The sequence below is a fragment of the Lissotriton helveticus genome, chromosome 12, assembly GCF_964261635.1.
Source record: "Lissotriton helveticus chromosome 12, aLisHel1.1, whole genome shotgun sequence".
In the NCBI taxonomy this organism is placed as follows: domain Eukaryota; kingdom Metazoa; phylum Chordata; class Amphibia; order Caudata; family Salamandridae; genus Lissotriton; species Lissotriton helveticus.
This window is the reverse complement of record NC_136073.1, coordinates 841,085,494-841,105,422: the sequence shown is the minus strand read 5'-3', so window position 1 is coordinate 841,105,422 and position 19,929 is coordinate 841,085,494. Positions and strand designations below refer to the sequence as shown.

The window sequence follows — 19,929 nt, the reverse complement described above, 5'->3', positions numbered from 1 at the left end:
CTAAAATAATGCAGTTTTAGAGACCTCTATGTTCCTTAAACCTTGATAGACGCATAGCCCCAAGTAGTGCAATAACAAAAGACCGAGGCTCGGAAGCTATAGAGTTTTCCCAAAACGTAAGTTCCTGGCACTGAAAAGCGCGGATTTCGCCGTAAAGCAACTGCTGCAAAATGTAAACCAGGAACATAATGAAACTACATTTGAGGGGGGTGGTTAGATGGGGATGGAGAGAAATAGATGCGTGAAAGGAACCGTTCGGCCCAGCCTTGAACGTAGTGGGGGAGGCGGCCATCTTTAACTGTACTATGTCCGGTAGACCACGACCGAGGCTTTCATGTAGTTACAAAATAGTAATCAACTTTGTGAGAAACCGCAATTATTCTCGTCAAAGTTTCAAAACAGTAGGAAACGTTATTTACAAAGATATAATTTTAATAAAAATAAACATTCTTAGAGACAATGTTATAAAAGCAATCTATTTTGAAAAAAAGTTGCTATACTAATCTGGAATGTAGGTCTTATTCTATTTCGTTTGTCAATGGGGAAAACAAATAATAAAAGTAGAGAATTATGTAGTAGGGTGGTTTGTTCAAGATGGCGTCCATGGTGGAGAATTTAACAGCCTTCTTCGTCTATCATTCCCTTATTCCCAATCCAATAGCCGTAAAGCATTGTGCGTCTTCTCCCCCCTGCAAGAGCGTGCGCATTCTGAAAACCCGTCTACGCAAACGACGTAGTGCTGCCACCCCCTCGCCCTTTGCTGGTGGTGTCAGTGCGCCTGCGCGAGGCGGCACAGCAATAGGTTGATATATTTTTTTTATTCTCACTCCGCACATTCACGGACAATGTATACGCTAGTGGCGTAGGCCGGGGATTGGGACGGGCGAGACGCTTACGCCAGGGGAGCAGCTGGTGGATTGTTACTGTCGAATGGAAGGCAGGCTGGTGGAGGCTTAAAGAGACAACAGCAGGGCGAAGAGAGCAAGGAGAATGAAGGGATTAATGGTGCAGGAGAGGACTGCCGCCCCCCTGTGACCGTCCAAGACAGGTAAAAAGCCTCCAGACGTGCATGGGGTGTTGGGTCTGAATTGCGGGCAGGCGGCTGTGAGTTCATCCTGTTGCTTACGTTGAACACATCCCTTCCTGTTGGCCATTTGAGGGAGGCTTTGGGAACTCATCTGTAAGAGGCCTTAACCACCTCTTGAGGAAGGGGAGACACCCTATTTTGCCTATTCTCTTAGGAGACGGACACATGGGTGGGCCACCAATCGTTTAGCAAAGTCAGGATCATTTCACTCGTGGGAGACCCACCACCCACACTCTCTTTAGGATGAAGCTTCGTCTAAAAATGGCAGAGTGGACAGAGGCCCCTCTCCTTCCCAGGAAACAGGCGCCCCTCATCAGTGGACATAAATGCTTATATTTGCAGTGATCTGAGGCCCCTCTCTTATGCAAAAGGGAGAGTAGCCCCCACACCTACAAATGGCAGTCACTTCATCAACAGGAGGCAACAATACAGCACACTTATCTGCTGGGGGTAGAGTTGTCCCATCACATGTGCAAGAGGCAGAGTGCCACCACAATATGGAAGAGCAACCAGTCACTCCATCTGCTAGAGGAGGGACTCCTGTGGGTTAGAGCCCACACACAGTTGCAATGTGCAGAGTAACCCCTCTTGTCTGCCAGGGGCAACCTTTCCATCTGCTAGATGCATGCCTCCCTCCAGTCAGAGGGCAGAGAAGTGCCAAGTCTCTTCTTGTCCCCAGGGACTGTGGTCAGGGCCAAGCCTCGTCCTCAGGGGCCGGGTCACCCCTTCTCGGATCTGCAGGGAACCGATCCCCCTTCACATCTGCATGGCATAGTCGCCATATCTTCTAGGGGCAGAGCACCCTTCTTTCTAAGAGGCAAATCAATTGTCTCCCCTATTTAATGTGCCGAGCTAAATAGGGTGTTCCTCCCACCCCCATTCTGTAAAGTACAGAGTACTTTCCCCATCTCCAATGGGCCAAGTTGTGTCCTCCTTGCTGTCCTCTTCAAAAGGCATTGTTAAACCCCCCCCCTTCTTAATGATCAGGGTTGTATCTTTCCAGATCTCACTGTCCATGCCCTCATTGGTCAACGGGCAGAACTCTATCATCCCTTATCTTATCATTAAAGGACAGAGTCCTCATCCCCACCACCATCCAAATCCTCAAGGAGCAGTAGTGTCCCCTCATTGTTAAAAGGTGGAGTTCTATTCTGCCCCTCCCACCCCCCCCTATGGTGGGGTACATGGTATACCTCCCCCCAAATCTTCAAGAGCCTTTCCCCTTTTGTGATCACATTCATCTGATAAAACCTGAATCTGTTTACATTATTTAAGCCCTATTTATGCAAAATCAGCTCCATGCTAGTCCAGTGGGAAAGCAAAGTGACCTCTGGGGGTCTCGTTTTTAACATAATAAACATCTTTGCTTGCATCTTTTCTCCTGTGCATCCTGTTAGTCTTTTATGGTAACAAGCTGACGTCTGTATTACTTTCAGGTATGTAATACTACATTTTTTACATTTGGGCAGATTGATGTTGAATCCTTGATAAACTCTGAGTTCAGGTAGACATGGTCTACCTCAGTTCCTCCTTTGGTGCTAAGCTGCTTCCAACCCACCCCGCACCCATCAGAACATCCAGGAAGCATGTTGAGTGTGATCGTCAGCAAATGGATGCAGCACACATTTATCTCCGAGCATCCAGGGATGCTTATGTTTCAATATCCCATTTCGATCAGACACGATTTCTTAAAAACACTGCATTTTGATTGGTATCCCTTCTCATATACATCTAGATACTATGGTTAACCCTGACCCCTACATATTTGCAGTCAAAGAAACACAGACATGAGCAGGTCTTGCTCTCTCGATACTTATAAAATCTTACTCCAAGGTCAGGGATTTATTTGTGTGAACCAAACAGGGAGCAGGTCCATTTCTATTGCAAGAGCTGTGAGAAGCAACATATGTGCCAACCGTACTTTGGTGTTGATGGTTTTCATAGTAAATTGTTTGCAGAAAGAATGTGTAAGCATTTGTGTTGCTAATTCATATGTAAAAAGAAAATGGTTATATATATTTACATTAACTTGGAAACAGAAAAGTGTTGCTGAAAAAAAAACTTAATCGCTTAAGTAATTTCATGCTTCATACTGGACTGCTGAAAATTCTGTTATTATAAGCCCCCTGACTCAGGTTTTGTGAGAGGTGAGATTGAAAAGTAATAAAAGTGATATTTAGATGACTTTTAATGAGATGAACGTATGACTACATTTACCAGGTACTGCTGAGTACACGCTCAGATGCACTCACAAACATATCTACTAGGAAATGTTTCAGGTGGCATATGGTCAGTGAAAATTAATAACATTATTTTGATTCACTTTTGTGAATTATGCCTCCTCCTTCCATTATATATTGTTTCCAAGAAAATGGATTTCTGTCTTTCCTTTAAGCACAAGGATGTCTGATTAGAACTGAACTCGGGTGTGGCCCTGCCTTTTACTTCACTTTCCTGAAATCCTTTCGTCCCTAAAATATGGATTATAGAGCATCCCACACAGAGGTCTAGTTGTTTTAATAAAGTTTCCTTTAGGACCACTGTAGGTGTGGCGTTGGTCAAAAGTGTGTTTGCGTATGTTGTTTTCCAGCCTTTCTCAGTTACTTAGAATAGCAGGATCTAAGTAGGGTGTGTAATAGAAATTGTTTAGATCCTGATTTTCTAAGTAACCCAGTCACAGGAGCAGCGTATGGACGGGAATTTGTAATCCCCAATAAGCCAGATTGCAAAAGTACCCCATGAAATTTCTAGGAATGTTTATGATCCCTTTTTCAGTGATGCCCAGGGAGTTTGTAGATCGACCTCACCATCTGCATTATCTCATCTTGTGTGTTTTGAGGGTATAACATATGAAAAAATAAGCTCCACATAACTCTCATGAATGGAAAGAACTCTTCTTTTGCTTATTGTAAGGTGAATTAAGCAAGTTTACACACAGTCATTGTTTCTCTCAAGTTTATTGTTGTTTAAGCATTCAACCCCTTAACATCACATCTAAATCCTCTCCACATGTATTTCGACCATCATGAATAAGACACTTAGACATATTGTGGCAACATGCTCATGGAATGGCATCAAAGCTTCATAGCGGGCCAAGGTACGAGAATCATAACAATCAACTAAATACAAAACAAACAGCCGTGCCCTGCAGTATATAGGTCGATGCACATAATGCTCCAAACATATCCAAAATAGGACCTGGCCGACCTCTGTTCTACTATAACCCTTTACTGAAAACGAAACTAGTGGTGTCTAGCCTCCTTTGGCCATATCCAGTACGGCTTTCCTCCAAAAACTAGGACATACGACCAAATACAATGTCTTAATGCCACTTTAGCTTCGGTCAGCAAGTATAGCAAAAGAGGGAACACATTTTGAATCTGCTACAGGACCACACAAATGGCGGCAAATGCTACTATACACATACCATCAATCACTATTTGTAGCTAGGAATAACCATGCTTGTAAAGTTGAGAGAGATGAACCTAGATATCCAGCCACCTTTTGGAACCGACTTGTTCTACTACAACAGAATATGTGATCCTCCAGTAAGGGAAATACTAGAAGTTCTCGCAATCAGTGATGTTTTTAAATATAGCAGAATACAGAAACAAAACAGAGGAAATGCGATGCAGACCATGTTGTCGTGGTACTCAACGAGTGCACTCCATCCATGCTTGCTGTATTTCTCAAACTTTCCAAGATAAAATTCTGGTGTGCTTGGTTTGACTCGCATAGAATTGCGTTTATTTTTGTCATTTAGGCCACTGTGTTTAGAATGGATGTTTTGAAAAAAGATTGCATCTCTGATTAGATTTTACCAAACATTTCAGAGTTTCGTTGAATGCACAAGCCTCCCGAATGAGATGGTCAACATCCGTGCAGGTGTCCCAGGAAGAGTAGCATAGATAGGAGCTGGCAGAGGGACAGGAGACCAAGGATGTATTTATGTAGAAGTAACATGGAGGAACTTGAGTTACCTTTCATCCACCAGATGTATCACTTCATGCCAGGCGATCTTTTCTCTGCTTCTACTGGTTATAATGATGACACTTGCCGTTCACGTTATGTGTAGGGGTCTGATATTCTATGCAGATTCTGCAGTGTAATACAATGCAACCGAGTTGACCTTACTTGGCATGAAATATAAACCAATGTTAGAACTGGGGGTCTCTAATTGGCAGAGGTAAGTACCTTTGACCAAGTAGGGACCCTTAATTCTAGTCAGGGTGAAGGAATATACACAGTAGATAACCACTGCTCACCCCCTAGGTAGCTTGGCACGAGCAGACAGGCTTATCCCCAAGGCAATGTGTACTATGTTTGCACCTAACACAAACAATGACCCCAAATCCACCACAAACTGAGACCATTCAGGTAAGTATATATAAAAATATAGTAGGTATACAATTTTTTTAATTTTACTTGAGGGATTTCCACTAGAAGGCTTTGTAAAAGCTGCAGTTAGTGGTTACACAAATCACACAAGAAGCAAGTGGGACACATCACGAATATTTGGCGCAAAGTGAGAATTCTCATGAGGGTATTGATGTAGCAGTCTGAACAGTGGCATATTCCCATCGCCTCACTAAAACATTAAAGTTTAATGTGAGTCTGGTGACAGTTGACCATAACTCGAATTTTTGCTTGTAGTAGTTTTTGTAGTCTGATTACAAAAAGGTACAACTCATTTACCCGCTGCATTCCTTGGTTTGACTCCACCATTGTAAATGTGCAAACCTGCTTTCAATAACTAACTAGATTGCCTGCTTGTTACAGGATCTTACAAAGAAGCAATCTGCTCTCAGAGGATGACCACCCCCTTTTGTACCGCTTTTGGCCGCCATAAGTGTGGCAGGGTATGCTCAGACGTGAGTCCCTTGCTCACTTTGCCACTGGATTCAAGCAAGCCGGGCTGAAGACGGCTGGAATGCCAGAAACCGGTCCTCGGAAGCTTGTTTCCGGTCCAGGGAAGGCATGGCTTGGCAGTTCGGGCTGGACTGTTCCCATGAGGCACAGGGTCAGACTGATTTGCATATAGCCATATCTGAACTGGGGTGGCAGAGTGGGCTAAAGAACAGTGATGGATTAAACCCAGATCTTTTGACTGGGTGTGAGTGTTTGATTGATTCAGATGCTCAGTCCATCACCACCCCCTTTTGTACCGCTTTTGGCCACCATAAGTTTGGCAGGGTATGCTCAGACGTGAGTCCCTTGCTCACTTTGCCACTGGATTCAAGCCGGGCTGAAGACGGCTGGAATGCCAGAAACCGGTCCTCGGAAGCTTGTTTCCGGTCCAGGGAAGGTATGGCTTGGCAGTTCGGGCTGGACTGTTCCCATGAGGCACAGGGTCAGACTGATTTGCATATAGCCATATCTGAACTGGGATGGCAGAGTGGGCTAAAGAACGGTGATGGATTAAACCCAGATCTTTTGACTGGGTGTGAGTGTTTGATTGATTCAGATGCTCAGTCCATCACCACCCCCTTTTGTACCTCAGAGGATGATTGCCATATTAGGTTTCGTATTCTGTAACTAAATGGTGATGCTAATCTATATGCATCGTCTATTTATGAAGCATTGACCTAATCTTTGTGAAACTGCACTCCTGGTACAGGGTTCGAGTAAAGGTACAATAACTACTAGTTGGAATCAGTGACTTGGGGCCAACACGTACATCTACAGTTTAGTTTATAGAACCTGGAAAGAATTGCCCTGATAAGCCTGTCCCTAATTCATTGGGAGTTGTCGTTTGGAATGTGGCAGGCTTGCGTAATAAAGTAACTAATACTGAGTGGTTGGATTTAATTGCATAGGTTCAGTATATTAGGTTTACAGGGGATATGTTTGCTTGACCCTGTGCATATTAAGAGGTATAGAACTTACCATGTCCCTGCCACTCCATCCAGTCACGGTAGACCAAAGGGAGGAATTTGCACCTACTTATCCAATCATGTGCCATTTGGAAAGATTTGAATGGTAGCACACAACGTAATCTTCCAGATGATTGTGATGTCTCATACTGGTTGTGTGATTCATTTTTAGAATAAGTCTACAAACAAAAGGACCTGGTTATTTTATGTAGGGTGGTTTCAACCTACATTTATGCATTCTGTCCTCTATAAAAGGGTATGTGGATTAATAAACGAGCACTCCGCACAAACACTTTTCGTACATAACTTACGGTGAACTATTGAATGTTTACTTTATAAATGTTTTGGTGTTTGCTGATAATTTCTGCTTTATATGCTTCAAGGCCACATTTAATGGTAAAGACCAGCATGGTGTGTTTGTGCTACTTTCTAACAGTTTTTAACCTCTTGTAATGGTTGTGCGTTATGATGGACCCAGATTGAATCAGGTTTCCTGAAGCAGTTAATGTGCCCGTAGCAGGCGCATTTTTGGCATGCCTAGATAGTTGATCCATACTACCTTATTGAGTTTGTGAAGGTTTGTAGGGGGTTAAAGAGGGTCTTTATGCTTCAAGAGGGCGCCCTGCTCTGATGGATGGTTTGCCTCTCTACAAAAGCGCACACGAGATTGAAGGACGTGCTACATAAGTCCATTTGACAGACCTCTCGTCATCTCTCCGTACTATCTCTTCCCTTATTCTCCCTTTATCACCTCCCCCTCCACTACTTTTCTCTCCTCTCCTAATTGTATTGTCTATTTTTTTAGGATTTATTGTGTAATTGTTGAACTTTTCTGTTACATTGTTGATTCTCATGTAAAGCGCTCTGATACCTCCGGGTCTAGCCAGCGCTATATAAAACTTTTTAAATAAATAGTCAAGGAGGGGGGTGTAGTGTAATAAGGTACTGAATAATGTGGTTGCAAGAAGCTGCATTTCAGCCCAACCAATGGCCAAGTTATATATTTGAGTCAAAGAAACTCAGGGGAACTGTACAGCGTGAAGAAGATTGCACAGGACACCTGGCATGGGAATGTTCCAGTCCACTGACCTGAAACCTTCCCTACAATGTCATTAGTCGAGGGAGAGATAACGTACCTTCTTCAGTACAAAACGTACCTTCTTCAGTACAAAAAGAAGATTGTTTATTATATCCAGCATTCACGTGTAAAATAGAGATTTACAAAGTTTTCTAGATCGAAAGAAAATAAGAGATTGGTAATGCTCCCATAGAAAGCCTGTAAAGTGATAAAAATATCACTAATTGTCAACTGACTGAATTAAATCTTCAGTTAGATCCCACTGATAAAGAAAAGCGTAAGTGAGAAAGGGACTAAATGAAGTGTACAAGGAGAAAATCCTTTAATGGAAAAAAAGACAGTAAACATTTTCAAAAAAGGTAGTTGCCAGTAGAGTGCTCGGCAATGAACTCATCTTTTGACAGGAGTTTCAAAAAGAGAGGAGGTTTCTAGAAGTGTCTTCCTCTCAAGGTTGAAAGATGAGGGGAACAAAGTGTTGGTAATAATGCATGAATTTATCGTTGCCACTGGTAATACCTTTGGGCTGCATGCCAGTCTGTATTTTTGTTCATTTCGTACCATGAGCAACCATATACATTTCAGCTCTTGCCCTGTTGCAATATGAACTGCCGGCTTATGCGCCCTCAGATCGGGAACCCTGAACAATCCCAAGCCTGTTAGGCCTCGCCATTGAGGTGCTGTTTGAGCCTTAACTCTTGACCTAGGGAATCAATGTCTGGGCATACCTTTTGCCCTCAGTGCATCTCACGAATTGTGCCCAGTCTTATGGCTGAGAATTCCAAAACGTGCTCAGTGGAATTCTTGAAGTAAACCTCTGGTGGTTATTGTCAATTGTATTGGTCACTGCAACTGGCAGAAACCGCAAGCAAACAAGCCATGGTCCTGTACCAGTAGAAAGGTTAACTAACAAAATGATGCCAAGTCTGCACCAAACACCGTAAGAACTGGGATTCAAGACTCTATAGGGTAAGAGGGCAGCTTTCCACTCCTTTGTTGCTTTGTAAATGGGCAATTTAAAGTGAAACCTTTGTGGCCTGTTCAGGACCGGTTTGAAATGTTTAAGGGAAGGGTGGTAAACTAATTAGGCAGACATTTCAGCAGGTGTAGCAGAGAACACGTCCGGGCTTAGATCAGGAATCTTTCATGAAGGCCTGGAACAGGTGCTGTGGAGTCATTTTATGGTTAACAACCAAAATGTGAAATTAGTCTAATCCACTCTTGTTTTACCACTGCTGACAGGAAAACGGACATTTGCTGTAACAACGTTTAAAAATAAATAAATCCTTTTTAGTTTTCTATTTCTGCTGATTTCCCTTGTTTTTGCTCAGGAGAGTTTGTCGTCATGAGGGAGGAGGAAGCAGAACGGAGCAGGCTTGAGATCTTTGTCCTGTAATTCTATAATCCCTTGGTGACTTCCATTATCTAAAAATCCAATATCTGTTTCCGTTAGTAATAAGGGCTGTGTATATTAATACATGTTCCATAGGGATTCAAAGGGAAATGGCAGTTCTGTTAGTATCGTTCTGGGTGCGCACTAAGATTAGTTTTCGTTTGTACATATCAGCCCTGACAAAGACTCTGTATGTTGATTTTGTTGCATTCGTTCCACAGGCCTACAGGATTGTCACTCTGCTGCCCTGGTTGATCCATCTGGAGTTTGGAAGGAGTTTTGTGGGTCTTTGTAAAATAGTTTCTCTCTCTGCATCAGAGAAATCTTCGTGGTTTTGTTAATTTTGCTATGGGCTGTATTGGGGAACCCTAATAACATGCTATGGTGAAGGTAATATTTGGAAACCTGTGTGCAAAGCTCTGCAGGTTTACACTTCGGAGAAGCTGCATTTGCCTGGGGGCCAGGAAGATCTGTGTACATTAGGTGTAGGAGAGCTACAGCTGACCAACTACTACCATTTATTCAGTGCTTTCTCCAGAAACCCTAAAACACTTAGGGCATGCGAGCATCCTGTCAGCCATTCATCAGTTAATTCCCTTGCAAACTTGTACAAATGGGGAGGCTGTGCAGAGCGACAGTGCTCCTGCCGCGGTTTGCAATAGTCTTTAACTCTGAATAACTGGACTGGGGTGTCGGGCGCTGATGCTATTAATATTCTCTAAAAAGAATTCTTATAGCCCTCTGCTGAATAATTGACACGAAGAGCAGGAATGCGTGGATGTGTCCGTGAGTCTAGTCTGTTTGCATCACAACTTAGAAAACAATTATTTTACGTAATGAGAGTCCTGTTTGGAGTAGCCCCATATTAGGGTTTCAATATAAAGGTACAGGTTACCATCTGTGTATTACTTTTCCGCTTGTACTACTCCAGGTGCATACTTCCGAGTAGGTATCAAGAAGCCATGAAAAATCTAAAATACAGCCCCATAACCTCCATATTACGCAGCAGGCACGTCCTTGTCATTATTTTTGACCTGAGCTGCTGGATCTAGCTTTTTTAAAGCAAGGGGCATAGATTATGTTCCATGCATCTCAGGATCTCACCTTTCACCATACTCTCTGGACCTGCCATCAGCTTAGACCATTTTGACCCGGGCTATTCCTCTCCCACCTGTACCTGTCTACAGTAACGATTGTACCAAGTAAAACTGCTTAGTGCAAACGATGAAGACCTGTAACTGCTGCCAGCAAGAATAAGGTTGTTATGCAACCCTTTTGAATCCTGGAGAGTAGTAACATTGCTCTTCCTGTGTTTATAACTACTATGTTTTAACCCTCCTCTTAAAAGTAGGTACCCACATGCCCAAAGTATCTCCCAATATTCCCCAACACATGCTTAAGGGCAGTGACCCTGCCTCTCTGTGTTTAGATCAGGCCTCCAAACCTCATGCACCTCACTGACTTCTTCCCGATAGATCATTCTATAAGAAGTTCCATGTTCGAGCCTGCATTTAGAAAGGGCTTCCACCATCCCCATGCAAACTGCAACCCTTTGCTTCTCCCGCCGGGGTATGAAGTGCTGCATTCAGAATGCCAACCCTCTTGGGAAACCGTTTGTTTTCTTAATTATCACTTAGTACCTAGAGCGTGGTGACACTTGATCATAATAAAGAAGCAACTGATGCAGCACTTTTAACGCCAAACTACCTTATTGCGCCTGACAAGTTACATGTCCGGAGTTCAGACGCAAAGAAGGAAGACATATTCTCTGAACAAATAAATCTCAGTCCGGCAGCAGTTTCCAGCAACCAGCATACAAATCAAAGGAAGTGTGGGTCTTTGAGCACCATCTGGTAGTTTGTTGGGGGTGGAGGTCCCTGCACTGTGATCACCCGCTTTCACGAATGAGAGGATGTTGATGGTCACTTTAGAGACAGCCGAAGACTTTGCTTGCTAGAGCTAAGAGCTCAAAACTTGCTCTTTAAGGGAGGAGCTAACTAAGGAAAGAATGGCTCACAGCCAGTTGTCTACTGTAAAACCACAATCTCTGTGCACATGGCTTCTTGCCTAAATCCATATATCTCCACACTATTCAGGCGCTGGATCAGGTCTTGCGTACATTCAATGCTTCTGTGAAGTTAAAAATGAAATTATTCTACCACCTGTTTATAGGGGGGGGGGTTTGCTAGTTAAGATGCTTTGCCACACAAGATCAGGCAGGAGAGCTCCAGCTGGAGGTGGAATATTGCATCATGAGGGTAGCAACAAAATCGCCCCTCTTACCAGACACACATGGTCTCTTTGAAATAGCACTAAACTTTGCTTCCTGCTATTAAAAAAACATCCTATTTCGGAAGCCAGGTCAGGCCCAGCTTTTTCTGACTCTGGGTTTTAACTCAGATCTGACTTGGATTTTCTGTCTGTCCCTCCCTCTCAGTTACTGAAGTGTGCCTTTACCTTTTTGCCCTGAGCCAATCTCTGCAACCACTTGCATTTGACTCGTGATGGATAGTTGGTTTCTTGTAGCTTGCGCTTTCGACGCTGCTCATTAAACCATTACTGTGGACCGATCTCATGTGGAAAGATTGCCTGAATGCATGTTGCAGTGTCATGGCTGGAGCTGCACTGTCAGCATATCCCTAATAAAGGTTCTTTATTTTCCAACTCCTTCCCCTGGAGGAAAGTTGGTAACAGGTGCACAGTACTGTATATAAAGATAGAGCTTTAGAAAGCAGTCCATTCTAACGAGCCTCATACTACCCAATGTTAGTCAGGCTCTTCAGATAGGTGGTTGTTTCGTAAACTGCACTTGTGTTAGTTGAGGAACCACTCTCTTAAATCCGCACACTGATGCCAGCATTGACTTGAACAAACATACAGTATAACCACGTAAAAAAACAAGGCAAACTTCCTTCTAGATTACTTTCGTCCATGTCATTCGGTTTAAGAAGCAGATCTTGTTAAGTAGGATGGATAGGTTTCCTCTAATTTGTTTCCCTGCATTGGCATATGTTTTATACGTTTGTAGCCTTCAATATCCTAAAACAGGTTTGTGCCATTTAATTCAAAGCAAAATAGTAAACAGTCTGCTAATGACTCCTGATAATTCTAACATATTGGTCTAATTATCTGGCAATACATACACAACTTTTCTCACTTTATGGCTTGGCTCTTCAGTAATGCGGATTAATCTTCTGCCGTTGGATCAAATCATTTCTAGGTCCAGTGATTTTTGTCTTGTTAGTCTTTACCTTGCCAACTATTTAGTGCTGTTGACTTGGCACACCTGGCATGGCAAAGCACTGCCCTTCCCTTTTGTCCTTGTTGACCTAATAATGCAGAAGAATGTTTTACTTGCCTATTTTCGTGGATTTCATTTTGGCTTCATAGATTTGATTCTTCGGTTAGGACACAGGACTGCAATTCTGGACTGTAGCCTGGTTCCTCTGTAACCCACGTGGCTGCTTGGCACACTGACTTTGAACATGATAGCTTGTCTAGTCTGATGACATGGCTCGCCAGTAGCATGGCATTTCACTTCTGCACAGCTGAGTTTGGCATTTGCTGTAGCACTCTTTTGATCCCTCTCTGTAGGAACACACATGATTATTTCAGGTTGATTGACTTGGCTCTCTGGTGGTGCAATCGCTCACACCTGCTGCCCATTTGACCACCTTAGACTGGATTATGTTTCAGACAGTTTGCGCAAACTGCCTGAAAATGGGGTGCAATAGTTGCCCCTGGAGTAGATCTAACATTCCCACCTCAAGTTCCACTATAAACAAAAGGCGTCTTCAGCTTGCTGTTGAACTGGTGGTTGACCGTGCAAAATAAAAGTTTCTCTCACATTTTCCACTGTGTGCCCATATTTCTGGCCAAGAAACAGGAGTATGTGCCTTACGTGCCTGAACTTCTGTATTTGCCACTTCAAACCCACCAGCACTTGTGACCATGATTTATTTTTCCTCGTGGGTATTTATTATTATTTTTTTTACTTCTGCTCATCTCCTTATCCCTGTGCAGTACAACTCTAAAGATCCACTTAGTGTGGAATTGGTGGGTCTGTCTGCAGTCTGTCGAGCAACCAAGGATTTTAAGTATTTAGAGTTTGATTTTCTTCTCCTCTTATGACCCCAAGCTTACCATTGCTTGGCCGCGTGGCTGCGGCAGTTGTCTGCTCCTTGCACCCCATTTAAACCATACGTGTCTGAAAATCTATAGGGAATGACTACCCTCTCTTTAAAACTGCCACTAACAAAACACTTTCAAAGCTACCTAAAAATTAAACGGCTCTATGCCCGGCCTCATGATTAACCAACAAGCTTGATAATAATCCTGTTATGTACAGGTTTGAAGTAATAGTACCAACCTAAAAAAAAAATTGTGACCATGGTGTGTTTTGCATTGCAATGGCCTGCAAAGCATGTTTTGCTTTCAAACAGAGTGCAGTGGACTAGTATCAGAATTCATTGCGAGGCGGAGCTTGAGGGAAGCTGCAGTGCATACGCTAACACAATCTTACCCAGAGATTTAAGCCCACACCACAGGTTATTCCAGGCTCTCTGCGTAGGATTGGCACAAAGAAAGGATTTGAGGAGAGGAAGGAAACGCTGAGTCAGCATTCGATGTTCGGTCATCGTAGGTTGACCGCTTTCAATGTACTGTTGACAGCGTCTCTCTTAATTTGTTGGTAGAACAGTGTCCTAGCTAACTATGGAAGAGGCCTAGCCTAGAAAGCGTTTGTTTTCTCTGCCTTTTAGCCATACAACATATGATGTACTCTACTGAACTAAAGTTGATTCACTCTCTTCCCTTACCTTCCTGCGTCATTTGCTTCCCTAGTTTCTGTGGTTCCCTTCGTCTAACTATCTTGGTTCATAAAATTAGGTATGAATAACTGGTTTTATTGGTTTTAGTCAGTGCATTTCCTAAAATAAAGAACCATCCACAGGGGTCAGTTTCTAATTGAATTGAGAAGGATTGTAAGGGTTTTCACACAATAATTAACTGGATATAGACACAATGGAGTGTATACTCTTATGTCTGATGTTTTATTGCTATTTAGTTCCTTTAGTTGTTTATTGTACCTCAGCCTTGTGGCAGCTGGTATCAGTGCCTCACCATGGCTTTCTTCTGGGGATCCCCAGTTTTTTGTTGTTGCCTTCTGCAGCTGAACCCGTGTTTGTTGGTCTTAGGACTCTGCACACTTTACTCCTGCTGAACAAAGTTTGCTCTTCCTTTTAAACATTATCAAATTGGCATATCCTGATTGGCACATTTAATTTACAAGTCTCTCGTATATCGTACAATATGTCTCCAGGGCCTGTAAACTAAGTTCTACTAATGGACTATAGTACTTATTGGGCCACCCACCAAAGTAGCACTGTAAAACGGGTTTGCAGTTGCCACCCAGGTGGGCAGTTTTATACTGCCATTTTGACCTGCTATACTAAACCTTTTGCCAGGCCTAAACCTTCCTTTTCAATACTTAGTCACCCCTAAGGTAGGCCCTAAATGCCTACAGGATGGTCTCCACGTGGTATTTAAAAAGTAGGACATGTGTACTTAAGATGTACATGTACTGGCAGTGAAAATTCTCCAGCGTTGTTTTTCACTGTGGCAAGGCAGGCGCTCTCATAGAAAAGCACTTGTGTACATTATAACACATAACTTCAGTTTAGGAATGGCTATAACAATAATTCAAGAGCCAAACTGATAAGTTAAAATCCAATCTAAGTTTTAAAATGCCACTCTTATAAAGTTTGCAAAAAAGATTCCATCCATCATTGTTTTGTATACGTTTTGAAATTTGGCATTTTCCTCCCTAAGCAAAGTCTGCCTTTCTGCCAGTGTTTAGTGTTACTTGACTGTTAATGGCTCCACCGTGGTGAGATGTGTATTGCTCATAGACAGTGGACAAGGGGCTTGGGTGAGGGAGGATGCTTTTCTCCCTGACAAGATGACTATCTGGACTGTGACCAGGAACTAAGTTACACTTCAAAACCTGCCTCAAGCAAATGTAACTCGTGCTGAGACATACCCCCTATATTGTCCTGTTAGCCATCCAGGCACCAATCCTAGTGGGAGAGAGGCTGCCACCAGATCCGGTTTTGACTCACCACAAGGAAGAGGTTGTCCATTTTAATTGCCACGTCTCTGGGTTGGCATGGGTAGCTCTGATCGGGGAAGAAGATTTTGCCATGTTGGATTTAGGTTGAGAATAGCACTGTAGGATCCCTTACGGTAAAATACACAGGACGTGCTGGAAACTTGGGTAGGGTCACCACATGAAACATTTACCCCTTTAGTTGGGGAGTACGTTTTTCCAAGAATCAGTTGGCTGACCACTTTCTTGAACTACAGTAGCACAACAAGCCTTTCCTCAATTGCCCAGCTCCAACTGGACCTGTCTTGGACCCTCCTGCTGGCCTCTTCTGGGATGAGTCTTAGCCTCCAAGTGCTGTCCCCAAGGTCTTGGATGTTTGGCTTGTGTCAAAGTGCACTCTGCCTAAAGCTTTCTGCAACCTGAGACTTTAAAACGGTTTGCCAAAATTTTGCTTTGAGAACTGACTAGTTATCCGACGAAGGTGCATCGCTCCTGGGCCAAAGATTCAGACGGCTCCCACTACGTTCTTCTGTCTGTGACAAAGCTGATTCAGCAGGACTTTGCAGAGAAGGTATCTGGCCTTGTGGAGCCCCCTTTGACTACAGCCTGCAGCCATGGCATGCTGATAGAATACGAGCTCCCAAAATGTGACTGAGTCTGAAGGTAGAAATCTTCACCTGGCGAAGGCACTAAAAGTATCTGCCCGGCGATGGATCTTCTCTGGGTGCGGAATACAAATTTCTCCCGCTCTGAGCCTTACCGCTAAAAGTCAACAGCTTCACTGAGACCATGCCTAGTCACTATTTAACAATGTTGAGCCCTCTTCGGCCACAGCCTGCTGCTCTTCCGCTCTGAGGATTTTTGACTTCATCCCAGAGACGATGTCAGAAGATAAAACATTTTCACCGGGGCAAACCTGGCCCCTGTATCCGACCCACGCTGCTTCGCAGTCGACCTTACTGTTAACCATGACACTGTCTAGTGCGATCAGATAACGGCACTTTGAGCTTAAAGCTTTATGGTGCTATTTTGAACATGAATCACTCCGGTTCTATTAATTGGATAATTGTAGTTGGTGGGTCGTTTTTACCTATTTCAATACATTAGTTTGGGATCTTTCTTGCGTGGTCACTTTACTAATATTTGAGTGCTACATAAATACTTTACACTTTGCTTCTGGGTTAAACCTGAGTGGTTTTTAGGGCTCGGCCTACGTCACCACGAAGTGGGGCGGAGCTCCGAGCTCCTATTGTTAAAGAAAAAAAAAAGTTTCTTTAGGGCTCGGGCCAGAAACATTCCTTAGTGCGCGAGCTTTTTTTATGGCATCTGCATAGTGATTCGTCTTCGCTGTGATGTCTTTTTAGTGGCCTTGACGCGATAGGCTATATGTAATTTTCGTCCGCCATTGTTGGCATTTTCTGTGTGGTTAAGCGCACGGCAGCCCATTAATTAGGAGCTGTCCGGGTGCTCCTCCAAATGCAATCCAGATGGTGGGAGCGCGTTCACCATTCAGCATTGCATTGCATGTATCAGGCGCACGTTCGTCTGCAGCGTGTAATGCCTTTTTGTTAGGCGCGCCCAGGCCCGTGCACGGCACACTCACCCACACCCCGACTCTGTTACATTTTAGTAATGTGCATTAACGTTTCACTGTTGAAGCAGAGACACGCTGCTTTACTGCAGGGATACTAGAGTACAGGGTACGGGAACGGAAGCAGCTCTGAATAAAGCCAACTTAATACCCAATGTAATATCGGTCAAGTGGAAGTAGATACTGGTTGGGGGATGTGAAAAAGCTGTTGTGCTGAAATAAGTAATAATAAAAGCTTGCAGCGGGTAAACAGCAAGTTATTTAAAAATCTTTTGATGCTGAAACTTTAGTTTGTTCCGGAGGCGCTCAGTGGGAAGGTTAACCGATGACATGATGGCAATTAGCAAAGCTAATTTGCGAGGTGGCAATGTGTGTATTTCTAAATTAGGTGCTCCAGGCACGGGACGTAGGGAAATTGTTCGTGCTGAAGTTTGCAAAAGGCAGAGGGCGAGTCACTGAAACCCATAGGAAAACGTCATCGACTGCCCATTCACGGCAATGATTGTTGCGTGAAGGCAACGTGGACGATAGGTATGTGTGACATTTTCATAATTTTTGAGTGACATTTCAATGACCATGAGTGACACTTTCTCACCAGCAAAATAAATCAATGAAGAAGAGGGAAACATAAAAATACCATAATGTAACCCACTTCAACAATGAGAAAAAGATGATTTTAAAGCTGCTTCAAAGCACCAGATATTGAAGGACAATAATCTAGTGCCCCTTGCAATCAGGTCGTACTGTTAAACTGGGCTGGACGCCCCGTGCTGGAGAGATCGTTGTTGTATTCGGGGCACAGCGACGCCCATGGCGCTATAGTCCGGCAAATTGCATGTAGCGCTAGTCCACTAGCACGGCACACTCACCCACACCCCGACTCTGTTACATTTTAGTAATGTGCATTAACGTTTCACTGTTGAAGCAGAGACACGCTGCTTTACTGCAGGGATACTAGAGTACAGGGTACGGTAACGGAAGCAGCTCTGAATAAAGCCAACTTAATACCCAATGTAATATCGGTCAAGTGGAACTAGATACTGGTTGGGGGATGTGAAAAAGCTGTTGTGCTGAAATAAGTAATAATAAAAGCGTGCAGCGGGTAAACAGCAAGCTATTTAAAATCCTTTTGATGCTGAAACTTTTGTTTGTTCCGGAGGCGCTCAGTGGGAAGGTTAACCGATGACATGATGGCAATTAGCAAAGCTAATTTCCGAGGTGGCAATGTGTGTATTTCTAAATTAGGTGCTCCAGGCACGGGACGTAGGGAGATTGTTCGTGCTGAAGTTTGCAAAAGGCAGAGGGCGAGTCACTGAAACCCATAGGAAAACGTCATCGACTGCCCATTCACGGCAATGATTGTTGCGTGAAGGCAACGTGAAGGATAATGTTATTGACGTTTTGCAGGGATTGACAGTTCAAACTTCTTGAAACCCTTTCTCCCCTGTCCCACGGTGTGAACCCCGACGTTCCCCCCAATAGTAGTCACTTACTGCGGCCCCGGCAAAGAGTGTAAAGGTAACGCGGGTCTTGTCAGTCAAGCCTGACTACACGGTCGTCCAGCGGCCACGGCGGTGAGCAGCACAGGGTAACTGTGGTAACGGGGTAATGGCCCCACTGGCACACATGTCATGGCCCCGCCCCGGGTGTTTAATCGGTAGAGTCAGTGAGTTTGGTCGACAGCCTTGCGTGCGGCACCGCGGTCGGGCCGGGAATTAATTAATTAATGGAGCTAGGCTGGCGGGCGGCTGAGGCCGCAAAGGTAACATTGTAGCACTGCCGCCAGCACTCTCAGTGACTCACTTGGCCTGAGCTGGGGAGAACGAGAATTTAACTATTTATGAGCCACACTGCCAGAGCTGCTTGAGGCAAGTCTGGTACAGCAGAGGCAGCATGCTAGCACCAGTGCGGTAGCCTGGCTGTTTCAGTGGCATTTAAAATGCGTGACAAAGCATTTCAGTGCGATGATGCAGAACACCGCACCGAAATGCGTTAGTGTCACACGTGATGTGTGATACTTGGCAGGACTGTGCGATGCCAAGTCAACGGCAGATTGTTGCCTACACAAATGGCAAATCAAAAAATACAAAGAGCAGAGCGCGAGGGCACCAGATTTTCATGCAAGGTGTCGGGTGGAGGCGGAGTTTTCACTGTACTTATCATCTGCACAGCTGTATCACTCACTGTAATGCGTTTATAGTGCAGAGTGACAGTGAGTGCAGCGTGGCAGTGAGTGCAGCGTGGCAGTGAGTGCAGCGTGGCAGTGAGTGCAGCGTGGCAGTGAGTGCAGCGTGGCAGTGAGTGCAGCGTGGCAGTGAGTGCAGCGTGACAGTGAGTGCAGCGTGACAGTGAGTGCAGCGTGACAGTGTGTGCAGCGTGACACATGACAGTGTGTGCAGCGTGACACATGACAGTGTGTGCAGCGTGACACATGACAGTGTGTGCAGCGTGACACATGACAGTGTGTGCAGCGTGACAGTGTGTGACAGTGAGTCACACACCACCAGCCATCAGTGCACGCATCAATTGTTAACGCATCCACAATTAACTATTGTAGCAATCGCAGTATGGTATACTTTACTTTTAAACATATTCATCTAAAGCACAGCATGCCACCATTGGTAAAATTACAATCCAACCCACATAATTCCACTACACACCACATGCACACACTCCATAACACATGGCGAAAAGACATTGCCATTTACAATGCCATTAGCTCAAACTCAAATAAAACCGAGCCCGATTGCATTTCTAATGCTTGTTATGTCAAGCCACCAGAGGGTTAAGAACATATTTTCTTG

The 19,929-nt window shown here is 44.1% G+C and overlaps 1 protein-coding gene across 1 annotated transcript in view; it reads left to right on the top strand.

Annotated features, from left to right (window-relative positions):
• The first annotated feature begins 778 nt into the window (after positions 1–778).
• Positions 779–19,929, top strand: part of CSNK1G2 (casein kinase 1 gamma 2) — a 78,503-nt gene continuing 59,352 nt past the window's right edge. The window contains exon 1 of the mRNA XM_078669701.1: positions 779–1,048. The gene's annotated coding sequence lies outside the window, so the exon portion shown is untranslated. The remainder of the gene's footprint in view (positions 1,049–19,929) is intronic.